The sequence below is a fragment of the Babylonia areolata genome, chromosome 24, assembly GCF_041734735.1.
Source record: "Babylonia areolata isolate BAREFJ2019XMU chromosome 24, ASM4173473v1, whole genome shotgun sequence".
Classification (NCBI taxonomy): Eukaryota; Metazoa; Mollusca; class Gastropoda; order Neogastropoda; family Buccinidae; genus Babylonia; species Babylonia areolata.
Genome location: NC_134899.1, coordinates 17,141,903 through 17,154,026, shown reverse-complemented (window position 1 = coordinate 17,154,026; position 12,124 = coordinate 17,141,903).

Sequence of the window (12,124 nt, the reverse complement as noted above, 5' to 3'; positions counted from 1 at the left end):
TGACTCGACAGCAGTGCAGGATCTTCAATGGTGTGTGGGCCTCCTGGCGACCAAACATCGATAGTTCTCTGCGGACTGACGGTGCTAAGACTGTGGCAGACGAACCCGAGTGTGGCGGTGTTTTGGAAACTTGGGATAAGCGTGGTGTGAGCATATTCCAATAGAACGATGGGGAAGAAAAAAAATCACGGATTTTGCTAGTTTTTAACTCGTGAAGTTTCTGGTCCAGTCAAAGCAGTTATCCTGATATCTGACGACACACAGACACAAGAACACACAGACACAGACACACACAGACACACACAGACATAGACACAGACACACACACAGACAGACAGACACACACACACACACACTCGCGGCAAACTCACGCTCACACAGACACACACACAGTCACACTCACACACACACACATACACACACACACAGATACACAGAAAGACACACACACACACACACACACACTCACACACACACAGAGTCATACACACAAATGTGTGCAAGCTCTGCGCACGTGCATAATATGCACGTACACATACAATTAAAGTCCCTGCTATCCTGAACATAAGCGGATAGAACAGTTACAATGAAAAGCAGGTTTCAATGTCTATGTTTTATACAGGATGCGAATTTCCGGGTTCACTTCAGTTTCAGTGTCGAGAAAGCGGACTTTCCCATGGCCTACAGCTGTTGTCTGTCTGACTTGTAAGAACAGTATAGCCACTGTCTTAAAAAAAAAAAAAAAAAAAAAAAAAAAGATTTAAATTTCACGGTTTTTTTTTTTTTTTTTTTTAAGGATCATGATATCAACTCTCTCTGAAGGTGTGTGTGTGTGTGTGTGTGTGTGTGTGTGTGTGTGTGTGTGCGCGTGTGTGCGCGTGTGTGTGTGCTCATGCATGTGTGTGAACGCACGTTTTGTATGATGTGTGTGTGTGTGTGTGTGTGTGTGTGTGTGACATGCACACGCGGGAGCTGAACTTTGAACGCACCAGCACTCGTCTCACACATTGCACTTGCACACAGGCCCCCACCTCATTTTTTCAAAGGCCTCCAAAAGCACGTGCAAAACGCACAGAACAGAGTGACACCCAAGTGTACCCAGAAGGCATATGGGCCATGAGACCAGTCTACAAGGGAGGGGTGAGTCTTCTCTGCACACGTCGGTTCCCAACAACTGGAAAGGGTCTGACGAACGTTGTCACAAACCTTTACTCCCCGAGAAAACCAATGGATGGTTTGTACCGGTTGAGCCGTGAAGACCAAACCAAGCTGCTAGAACTGGACCCGTTCTTTTGCGTCTTTTCTCCTGGCAGAGATGTTGTGCACTTGTATGTTAGAGGTAAGAAGAGTTCGGTCAGGGGCAAGCCGGTCGAAGTTTGCAGGACGTCAGGAGACTGCTTTGAAGAAAGACGAGATGGTTTGTTCACTTCAGACCCTTGCCCCCCATGAAGGTGAATGCGAAGAATTCATAACTCATGTTCCTCATTGATGAACAAACTTCACTGATGACGGAGAAGAATATATCATAATCTCAAACCCACCAGATAATCGGTGCATCATTCTCAAAATCAGACAAATGGTCATTACCATGACAAGTTTCATGCCACCTGCTGAGATGAGAATCACCATGCATTTCGTTGTAATATGCAAACATCCAGTCGATGAAATGGGCCTATAGTTACAAAGGAAGGTAGGTTGTTGAAACGGAACACTCAAACTGGCGACAAACACTTCTAAACACATCCATATCTCGAGGAATTTCTTTCGTCTGTCATGTGAAATTGCACACAGGCTGCTCTATTCCGGAATAGGCATTGCCATTCCCGGCATGATGAGCGCTGCAGTTGTTCCCCATGTTATGTTGCCTCATCTGCTAGAGCAAAAGCTCTACACCCTTTCTTTATCAATTTCATGAGCGCTTCTTCTTCTTCTGCGTTCACTCGTATGCACACGAGTGGGCTTTTACGTGTATGACCGTTTTTACCCCACCATGTAGGCAGCCATACTCCGTTTTCGGGAGTGTGCGTGCTGGGTATATTCTTGTTTCCATAACCCACCGAACGCTGACATGGATTACAGGATCTTTAACGTGCGTATTTGATGTTCTGCTTGCATATACACACGAAGGGGGTTCAGGCACTAGCAGGTCTGCACATATGTTGACCTGGGAGATCGTAAAAATCTCCACCCTTTACCCACCAGGCGCCGTCACCGTGATTCGAACCCGGGACCCTCAGATTGACAGTCAAACGATTTAACCTTCACCGTACTTGGTTATTTTCCCACTTATCCATATTTTGTGGGTCTCACAGACCCACACTCGCTAAAGAAGGAATCCAGAGCTTACCCCCTATTCATACATCGTGGGTCTGACAGACCCATACAAATTAATGTGGGCTTTTCCAACTTCAATAGACTGAGCAACACGTTCCTGTCATCAGATCTTTTCCCACCCCTCTTCCGGCCAATCAATAGCAGCCTCTGTATGTGTGTGTCTGTGTCTGTGTGTGGCAGCCTCTGTATGTGTGTGTGTGTGTATGTGTGGCAGCCTCTGTATATATATATATATATATATATATTTGTGTGTGTGTGTGTGTATTTGTGTGCGTGCGCGAGCGTGTAAGTATACACGTCAGGAGAGCTCTGTGCGCGCGCGCATGTGTGTGTGTGTTCGTGTGTGTGTAGAGGATGAGGTATGTGTGTGTTTGCATGTGTACTGTAGGAGCAACGGAATATTGGAATGTGCGGGTGTACACACACACACACACACACACGCACGCACGCGCACGCACGCACACGCACGCACGCACGCACACACACACACACACACACACACACACACATATATATATATATATGTCATCGTCAGGAAAAGGGATAGGCAAGATGTACGTGTAACAAAGACCATGTGCGGCGCCGAGTGTTGGACAGACCATCGCCTTGTAGTCTCGAAGCTGAATATTCGAATCCAGCCCAAGAGACGCCCCCAAGGCCAGAAGGCTCCAAAACGGCTTAACATCGCTAAGCTGAAAAACATCACCATCAAACAGTCCTTTGTGGAGCTGCTGGAAGATCGTCTGGAATCCGCCTCTCTGGACAACCAGAATGTGGAGTCTGACTGGAGGACCCTGCGTGAGCTGATCTATAGTACAGCTTCAGAGATCCTGGGACCCATGACCAGAAAGCACAAAGACTGGTTTGATGAAAACTGTGATGAAATCAAGCAGCTTCTGGATGAGAAACGCCGTCTGCATCAAGCCTACCTCAGCAACCCAAAGTCCACATCAAAAAAGGATGCGTACGATGCCATCCGCAGGACTGTTCAGCAAAAGTTACGCCAGATGCAGGATAAGTGGCTGAGTGACAAAGCTGATGAGATCCAGGGATATGCTGACAGGCACGATATGAAGAGGTTCTATGATGCCTTAAAAGAAGTCTACGGCCCCACATCCTCAGGATCATCCCCCCTCCTCAGTGCAGATGGGAATACCTTGATCACCGAGAAGGAGAAAATTATCGAACGCTGGGCTGAGCACTTCAACAGTGTCTTAAATCGCCCTTCCTTCATAAATGATGAAGCCATAGACCGTCTCCCACAAGTCCCCATCAACGAAACACTGGACGATCCGCCAACACCTCTTGAGACCCAGAAAGCAATCCATCTGCTATCCAGTGGCAAAGCACCTGGCTCAGACTCCATACCAGCAGAGGTCTACAACGATGGAGGCACTGTGCTGACTGAGAAGCTCCATCAGCTGTACTCACTCATGTGGAAAGAAGAGATGATCCCCCAGGATTTCAAAGATGCATCTATCATTCACTTGTACAAGCGAAAGGGGAACCGGCAAGCCTGTGATAACCATCGGGGCATTTCCTTGCTCTCCATCGCAGGCAAGATACTTGCCAGGATCCTACTAAACCGCCTCACAGCACACCTTGACCAAGGTCATTTGCCTGAGAGCCAATGTGGATTCCGGAAAGAGCGCGGAACCACCGACATGGTGTTTGCTGCAAGGCAGCTGCAAGAGAAATGTCAGGAGCAAAATGCTGATCTGTTCTCCACCTATGTCAACCTCACCAAGGCCTTCGACACCGTGAGTAGAGAGGGACTGTGGAAGATCATGGCCAAGTACGGATGCCCTACCAGCCGCCGTGGCGAAGTGGTTAGCGTCGCGGACTGACGGCTGGGAGGACGCGGGTTCGAATCCCAGCGGAGGTGGGTTTTTCGGCCCGTGGCCAGCTCCTACCCAGAGTTGAGTGTGCTGTGGGCTTAAATGGGGAGACTGGGACCACACAGTCGAGTGTCATCCACTTCAAGGATGCGTCTTTGGGTGTGTTGCTCTAATTACCTGACCAACACTGCAAGTGTCTGTATCTCTCGGGCCTGGTTAACGCCGGGATATCATTATGACAGGAAGCGTAGAGTACAGCCTTGTCACGCAGTCCCAAACCAAAATGGACCTCCATAGCAACATCGTCATCATCATCGTCATCCTCCTCCCCCTTCATCGTCATCAATATAAACAAAATAGTCTCAAAGTCTGTGACCTTTCATGCCCTGCTCTCATGGTGACCTCAGTTTCGATACCCCTCCACTTCCGTGCTTTGGGTGAGTCCTGTCAATGTCGTCAGTGTCGGCAGATTCATGGGGGGGCTGTTGTTTGAGGGACGTGGTGGCGGTCTCCACTCTGGGAGAGACGCTCGCTCAGTCTGGCTCCGCGACTAAGCCATTATTGTCGTTAGTAGGGGGCTTAGTAGGTGGTGTCCTAAGTACGTTAAAACAGAACAGGCACCACTGAACACCACTGAAGTGACTCAGCAGCAGTGCAGGGTCTCCTCTGGTGTGTGGCCTCCAGGCGACCTAACATCGATGGTTCCCTGTGGACTGCCGACGCTGGGACTGCAACGGACGAACCCGGGTGTGGCCGTGTATGGGGGAATCTAAATGAGCGGCATGGGAGTAATGCCACTGAAACGGCGCAGATGATGGGGCAGCAAAACAAAAAAACAAAAAACAAAAAAAAAAGTACGGATGCCCTCGGAAATTTATTTCCTTGGTCAGCCAATTCCATGAAGGCATGCAGGCTCGAGTCCAGGACAATGGCGAAACATCTGCTCCTTTTGCTGTCACAAATGGTGTCAAGCAAGGCTGTGTCCTGGCTCCAACGCTGTTCAGCCTCATGTTCTCTGCAATGCTTACTGATGCCTTCAGAGATGGCGATGTTGGAATCGACCTAAAGTATCGAACAGATGGCAAGCTAACTTGATGGCAATTAATAAACTTGATAATCATCAAAATATAACTTGCCTGAGGCAATGACACCGGTAGCCTGCTGTACTGTTGTGTTCTCCGTGAGAACCGGATGCGATGTGCCAGCCAACTACAGAAGCAGTGAGGTAGCCTATGTGTCATCAGTCATGTACGCACAATCACTTCGTTCCACGTAGTACAAAGGGATTATTGGTTTGTTCCCTTCTTTTGCGAGTATGGGTCTGAGAGACCCACGAATTACGAATAAGGGTACTTAGTGTTTTCTCTTCTTTGGGGAGTATGGGTCTGTAAGACCCACAACGTAGGAATGCAGGTAAAAATTTTCACAATTACGTAACTGATTAACTAATCAGTTAAAGTGTACATTAATTTACTAAAATGATGCATATGTTGTGACAACAAAAGTCATGAAATTTCAAATTAATCGGACACCAAATATATTTTAAAGGCATTTTTTAAGGCAAAAATGGGTCTGTCAGACCCACAAAGTACGGTGAAGGTTAACCACTCGGCTATTCCGCCCGTCTCATTAGCGCTTCGATTGTTCCGGAAAAGCGTCCACTTGGAGAACCATCGATTCACCACTCGCAATGTGTTTTTGTATTTCTGTGGGACAGTTCAACATGGCACACTTTGATCAGCTGGTCATGCCAAGCATCTGAACAACGGCAGGGATCTAATGCTGCATCACAAAGTAGGTACTGATTGTTTTGAGATGAGACCTGCTCTTTTTTTGAAATTCGGTTTTACACGACCAAGTCATAGTGGTAACAATTGTATCAACGAATAGTTATACAACCCACAAGAAAACTTCTAAAATGGAGACAAGGAGGATTTGACAGAAAAAAGATAGCACATACACAAGTTTCATCACAAAGGATTTCGTGGATTATAACCTATCACAATGTGATAAATATTTTCAACTGTTGGGGAAAGATGGGGAGTTTAGCTCTTCAACTGTTGTTGAACGGCAAGGCGAACATTAAGGCATGTTGAGTTATTAGATTGCGAAAGTTTATCTTGCCTATATAATCTTAGTATGACAGAGTTAACTTTGCACTACAGGTTTTCTTCTTGTTCCTGCAACTTCTGTATCATTGAGACATATATCTGTCTTCAAGTTTGTCCATCAACGGCCTACAATCTTGCGTTTCCCTATGCCTCTGTCATTTTATTTCAGGCCCGTTCCATTAAGACTGACCACTCTCGGGCATAGAATCATCCTGTTCTATCCAGATGCATGCACGTACCACCGTTATCCAACATCACCTCCACTGACACCGAGTAGGCAACGAGAGGAATTGGACTTGTATGACATAGAGCATCGCGACAGGTTGAGAGAATGAGATGAGAACTTCATCACTAACATGACAAGAAATAGTGAAGGTGAACTAACAGGCTCTTCAAACCTTCGGTCACACTGAAAAGCATAGTATTGATAGAACTTTGGAAACCCGGCAGGAATGAAATGCCCAACATATTTTATTTGTAGTTACATCAATTGTTCTTTTGGCTTATGCTCATTTGTCATCATTCTACAATTTCCTATGCCCTAACACGAACAAGGTAGAGGTCGCACATACCAGGAAACTTACTTCAAGTGGCCAGTCACATGGCATTTAAGTTTCGGGGAAGAAGGCAAGTGCCTGCTTGTGAGAGACCGCAGAAGTCGGCCCACCAGTAGCAAGTGCTCAGGGGAAATGCGGAACAAAGAGAGATTGAATCTCTAGTCAGGGTTTTATATATGGATGTTGGAAATAATCTTGTATAGCAGTTGAACAATACATAGGTGTCTTGTTGGCTGTTATCTTGGAGAAGCTGTAGTCCCCGGGACCTCGTGACGTGGACATGTCAATTCAGTCTGTGCAAATCACCGGGACCTCGTGACGTGTAGTTGTCAGTTCAGCCTCTGTGCAGATCACTGGGACCTCGTGACATGGACTTGGCAGTTGAGCCTCTTTGCAATCCCTATCCGCTGGGTGGTCTCAGAACAATTAGAGCGAACTTGGCTGACCTGTGTGATTTCCTTGGTCAGTAGACCATGGGCTATGGACTATGGACCCTGCTGTAGCTTAACTTCTGGGTTTGACAGGTCTATAGGTCTATGTTGTGACAAGGGCATACTACCTTTGAATTATACAGTCTGACACTTGTTGGTCGGTTCTGGTATACCAGGTTGCATCCTGCTAATCCCAGCCTTTCATTTATTTGTTATGAATCAGCCTTGACATTACTAAAGAGTGCGCATATAGACCCTATTTTGTCCACTTTGATAGAAACACCATGACTACCCCATCTACCCATTCCCGAACAGCGAATCTATTGTTTTTTGGTAATTGTTCAGCATAACATACACATGCATCAGATATCCATTATGATGGATATAACCCTTTTTTCCCTCTTCTTTTTTTTTGTTTTTTTTGCATCATTGGTTTTGATGGACCTGTTAATTGTCTTAAACACGTTCCCAAGGATCTGTGATGCTGACCCAAAGTCACTTATGGAAGGTACATGGGCAATGTTCATTGCAATATTCATGGCAAATTTCTGTATCACACACAAATAATTGTAGGGATGTCAGAAGCATGTGCTATTGATCCTTGTCATTTTTGAAAAGATATATTTTGTTTAATGTAGAATGGGGTTTACAATGTCGAAGTCTGCAATTTCTTCGAACAGGGATTCTGGGCAAATATATCGCTGTCCAGTTCTGTTGCATGGTGATTACATGCTACTGAATTGTCTGTCTTTAAAGAGTTATAGAAAATATTGCAAAAAAAGGTCCAATTCTTTTGTACGGTGAATTAACTTATACAGGACCTGTGGAAGGACCTTGGAATGGCTTTACGTCAGGTATTGTGCAGCTCGTTTTCCATTCTTTATTTTACAGAATTGTACATAACACACGTCCTCGTTGTCTTCCTTGTCCAGTTTGCTCTTTTAAAAATTCTTTTAGCAATCTGTTGGACATACCTAGGTCTCTCTGTTACGTGAATATGCAAGAGGCACGTCAAGCAGCTCAACAAGGGTGAATCTTGTCTGTCTTAGCCATCAATTACAACTTTTGTTGTTGTTGCCGTCAGTTGCCAGGCTGTGACTATCTGGCTCAAGCAACCCACTTAATTGTTGCTTAACTGCAAGGAAATTCTGGAAAATATTTCACAGTAATAAATTGTTCAGTTCCATTGCTTCATGTGGAACGGTGAATTAATTTCCGTGGAATAGCTTTGATTCAGGTACTTTGCAGCTTGGTGTCCATTTGTCATTTTGCAGAAAATAAAGACACATCCTCGTTATCGTTTCCTTCAGCATCCAGTCTTTTAAATTTTTTTAAGAAAGCTGCACTGGTGCAACATCAGGGTCTCTCTGTAGTAAAAAAACAACAACAACAAAACAAACAAAACCAAACCAAAAAACAAACAAAAAAAACACAAGGGGTACATTTAGCAGCTCAGTTATGGTTGTATCTTCCTGGTCCACGTCTTTGCCATCAACTGCAATATTTTGTTGCTGTCAACTGCCGGGTTGTGACTTTGGTTCAAGCGTTCACTTTTCTTGCTGCACACTGCACTGCCTTCATCCACCTTACCCATCCATGTTGAACAACTGTATACTGAAAAGGAACTCTAAATGGAGTCAGAGTCGTGGCACTGATTCTTTGTCTTCCAGAGCCTCCACAAAGTGGTTTGCTTCACATGGAGAGCCTTGTCCACTCCTGTCCACATAACGAGGAGTGATTATGAACTAAGAGAATGTATTGCTAGAATTTACTGGATAAATCAGTCTTGATATGGCCCTGTGTGGTTGACTGGACAATAAGCAACAACATAAAAAGAACCAAAACTACAGGATAAAAACCAGTCTGTGATACAGTTGCCTTATGCCTTTGTTTCTGTAGACAACTGAGTCATCACAGACACTAGAGATCCTAAACACATACACCAGACTTGCCCAATGGGGGCCCTAAGCCATATTCTTATTCTTGTTGCTTATAGTACAGCTGACCGCACAGGGCCATATCAGGACTGTCAAACCATACAAATTATCAACCGCATCAATACAAAACTCACATCTAAAAAAAAACAAAACAAAAAAAACCCAACAAAACACTAAGACAAATCCACAGAACATGAACAGTTCATGACACAGTATCCCAATCATTTAGAGCTCTCCTTACGGCAAATAAGACTGGGCCATGCTGAGGATGCCAGCCCTAAACCATCAACTACCTTCTCTACAAATCTCTGTCATGGTCGCGTCCACTTTTCATTTCAATAGGAACAAAGCTTCTGCCTCAAGAGAGAGCACAGTGATTATTGCAGAAGTGAATGAAAACATACAACTTTTTCTTCTTGGCTTTCTGTGGTCTACATATTTGTTGGCTTTCGCAAACGGCTCCATCACTGAGGTAGCACACATTGCTTGCCAAGTGCCTGCTCTGAATACCAAACGATGTAATGAACCACTTAGCTGCTTTAAGGCGTTGCAAAGACAGAAAAAAGTATTGTACCAAAGAGCACTGCTTGTAAGTTCATTTCTTGAAAACATTCACAAATGTTCATTGTCACAATAATACACATATATATTATATTACCCTATCAGAGGCTGTGTGTTTTTTCAGCTTGTGACCAGCTCCTACCAGAGTTTAGTCAGCTATGGGATCAAACAGCTTGATTTTTTTTGTGGTCATTTTGAATGAGTGCTTTAGGTTTCTGTATTTGTAACGCACACGCATGCTCACACACACATGCATGCCCCCCTCCCCTCCCCCACAAACACATGCACAATAGCTGCTACACAGTGCTGATGAACATATCAAGAAATATTCACACACATACACAAACCAATGCATGCTCACACAAAACGTGACTTAAAGCGAATCACAAGTTTCTGTGAAAACATTCCCAAAAGGGGAGCTTTTGAGAATGAACCTTTTATCATACATGGTTATAAGAACATAGAAAATATTCATTAGAATTGTATAGAACTTCATTTATTGGGTATGAAGTACATAAACATTTCCAGAAACAGTTTGTGTATACAGTACATCCAACATTTAAATACATGTTCAAGAAAACGCCATACAACACACATTGTCACACATACACATGCATAAAACCAAGTCAAATAATTAAAAAAAACCCAAGAAATGCATTTAAATTCAGAAATAAAAGATTAAGAATGGGCAAACAAATAAGGAAATAGTACAGGAAGAAATAGAAGAACTGGCAAATGAATTAGGAAACAGTATGAAATTTCAGAATCTATACACAAGCAACAGTCATGTCACCTTTGTTATTTCTAAAGAGAAATTCACATCGTGTTGCTCATGCACACAATGCTAACAAATTATGGATATCTCTGCAGCCATGCACACATTTTGTGTATACACTTACACAACATAGTAAACAAATGAATAAATCCATACTGAAATGCCAAGATAGAAAACACAAAGATTCAGCAATAAAGGTAGAAAATATCAAATTACAACAGTAAAATTAGTATGAAAATTAACATTTTACAGTATACTCACAAAACGTCTCAAGTGAAATCAATTCTTTCACAAATGACCAATATAAGACAAATGAATTCAGACATGAAAGAATGAATCAGTACATTTTGAAAAATGAATTGTCAATAGTAGTTTTAGAATGCAATCAACACAGGCTGAGGTATGTGGAATCTCAATAAATTAAGTGGTAACTGCTGCAGGATTTGAAGACTGCTTAAAATGTGTAGGCAGTCAAGTTTTGAGCATGTGTCAAGTTGTTTTACTTGTATTTATTTACACTTGTGCTTCAAACATCCGTTTATTTATGTGTCTATACATACTATCTCCCTGTACTATGTTTGAATACCCCCTAGCCCCAGATATCACAATGTTTGTACATGCTATAACTTATTACATGTATCCAAGCACATGAAAACTGTAAAAAATGTGGTCTGTACTGTTTGTTTAGATTTATGGAGATGAGACTTCTTCTTCTGCATTCACTCGTATGCACACGAGTGGGCTTTTACGTGTATGACCGTTTGTTTTTTTTTGACCGCGGTCAGCACCTGCTCTCTTTGTCTCTTGCCGTGTAGTGGTCAGTGTTGCTCCCACAACAGCAACATCTCGCTACGTATTGCTGCACTGTTTTCCTGTAATAACTGTAGTAAATAAACAATTGAAAGGGCGTCCGCTTTCATATGCTCCTGCCTGCACGAGAACCTGCTATCTTCTACTGTTCCTCATTCCACTCCAACCCTACCCTTACCCCGAGTCCATATATATATATAAATTGAAAACATTTTCTTATTGGGGGTGTAGGGGGGTGAATGTGTCCAATTGTAAATGACAATGGTGTGAATTGAACATTTCTTTTTAATTTCATTTTGTTTTTTAATCTATCATTTTAAAATTTACAAACACATGTTAAAAATAGCAAGTGCATTAGTTAATCACTTTAATCTGCACAAAAACCACAGGACTGATCGAAAAGACAGAAAAAAACATTGTCAAAAAACACACACACAACAACAAAAAAAAACCCACTAGACCATTGTTTCTGCCTCCTCCCCTGATCTTGTAATTTATACATGAAAAGGCAAGGTAAACAAGCCAGAATATTACAACATGGAACCAAAGAAAGGGCAAAATATGACAAGCCAGAGAAATAACAGCCATAACAAAAACACAGCCATTAAACTCTTTAGTAAAAGAGGGGGAAAAACACTACAACCCCCCTCATCCCCCCTTTTACACACACACACACATATATATATATATATCTGTACACCTGCACATTTCCAGTCCATTGGATGAAGACCAATACAACACCAGGGTGGTGTTATGTTGTAAGACGCATG